The following is a 1,701-nucleotide window of genomic DNA, read 5'->3' on the forward strand; positions in this document are numbered from 1 at the left end:
GCACTCTGTTTTTCTCTTCAATTTGTATAAATCTTTTACCTTTTACTAAAGATTTCTGTAGAGAGGAACATTTATGAGTTTGTACCCAATTTTTTGAGGCTTTGTTTTGGTGAGGCTGTTTCCTGTTGTGAAAAGAACAGAATGCTACCTGAACTGTTGTCAGTAGCTCAAGCTTTTCTGTTAGTGTATGAAAACAACTCAAAGCTCTGAAAATGACTGTTTGGGATTTTCTGCCTTTTTTTTTTTTTTTTTTTAATTCATTGTGTTAGTGAGATGGCTTCCTAGGTAGCAGAGGACTGTTTTGTGATGTGTATTCTGCTGGCTCTTCAGTTTTGTAAGTTTTTGGTTATCACTGTTGAAGAGCAGCAAAAAAATGCATTGTTGTTTGTGTTAACGTTTGGTTTGTCCTAAGAGTGTGTGGTTTGGTGTCATTTGTAACTCCTTGGTTAGTTATTGGCAACAGCTTATTATTGGGCCCCTGAGTTGAAAGGCTGCTCTTACAGATTTTAGTTTGTCATTGTTGGAAGGTCAGTTGAAGAGCTGCTTTCTTAATCTAGTCCGTGAGGGTTCTTATGCCGCCCTCCTTAATATACCTTCCAGAAGGTGATTGCATGGTTTCCCTTGTCTCCCCACAGAAGAGAAATTGTCCATCCCTTTCCTGTTGGGAAAACACCAGTGTTTTCAAAGGTTTTGCCCAGATGAGGGATAGTTCATAGGAGCGGAAGAGGAGGAAGGTTGTGGCCCTTTGAGTCAGATTCCTAGCGTTTATGGCCAGAAGGAACCAGCCGATCACCTCAGAGGGACTAAGGGGCACCAATGCCCCAAATAGCGAGGAATTGCTTTGATGCAATTGACTGTATGTTTGAGATAGTTGCGTGGGAAGGAGCAGAAAAGAGCACTGGGGCTGCGGAATAGCGCTTGCGTAGGCTTTCTTTGCCCTGGTTTGCTGTAAGAGTTAAGAGTGAGAGATTGGTAGTCACAGGTCAGTGGGTGGGTTTATGGAAATTAGGAGTCTAGAGGGGAAACCAGCGAGAGGAAGGCATCTGCAAGACTTGCTTGTCTTTGAACAGAATTGTGTGTTAAGGGTTCTTGCTTTGAATTCTTCCACTGGAGTCATTTCGGGGAAGTGAGTCAGTCTCCCGTAGAGTTCCCTAGTTATGGTGTTTGTTGCGTGTCTGGGAGCTCGTCCCAGTGAGGCAGAAATGGATGAGCGCAGGGGTCAACATTGTTTCTTGGTTCCCTGGAGCTAAGATCAAACTATAGTGTGTGTTTTGGTCAATATAATGTCTGATGTGTCTTTGATGTGAGAAGAGCATATTAGCTTGATTTTTGAAATGAGAGGATTAGTTGAATAGGAGCTTGTTTTATCTATCCTATGCATCAGCTTGGTATTGCAGTGTTTCCAGGAATGGTGTATCTCCTTTAGGGGAGAACCTTTTAGTTAGAAAAACAGAAAAGAGTTAAACTGTGATGATCTTTCTTTCAAGCAGATTTTTTTTAAATAGCAGAAAAATCTGGTATCTTTAGTGTTTTTATTTCTTTATGATAAACACAGTACAGTTAGGGTTTCTTGAAAATGTTTTGTGAGTCTGCAGATGTGAGAGGTTCCTCTTTGTCTGGCTAGAGAATTATTTAAGAAGCTGGACTCTTTCTTTCTGCTGTGAGTCTTTTCAACAGTATGAGGGACAAATGCTTTCCAGA

At 41.2% G+C, this 1,701-nt stretch overlaps 2 non-coding genes across 2 annotated transcripts; both read left to right on the forward strand.

Annotated features, from left to right (window-relative positions):
* LOC115640178 lies at positions 1–117 on the forward strand. The gene has a single exon (XR_003997833.1). It is a non-coding gene; the product is annotated as a U5 spliceosomal RNA (small nuclear RNA).
* Positions 118–1,224: 1,107 nt separating this feature from the next.
* LOC115640177 lies at positions 1,225–1,422 on the forward strand. Its single transcript, XR_003997832.1, has one exon. It is a non-coding gene; the product is annotated as a U2 spliceosomal RNA (small nuclear RNA).
* The last annotated feature ends 279 nt before the right edge of the window (positions 1,423–1,701 follow it).

This window comes from Gopherus evgoodei, unplaced genomic scaffold (genome assembly GCF_007399415.2).
Source record: "Gopherus evgoodei ecotype Sinaloan lineage unplaced genomic scaffold, rGopEvg1_v1.p scaffold_228_arrow_ctg1, whole genome shotgun sequence".
Lineage (NCBI taxonomy): Eukaryota > Metazoa > Chordata > Testudines > Testudinidae > Gopherus > Gopherus evgoodei.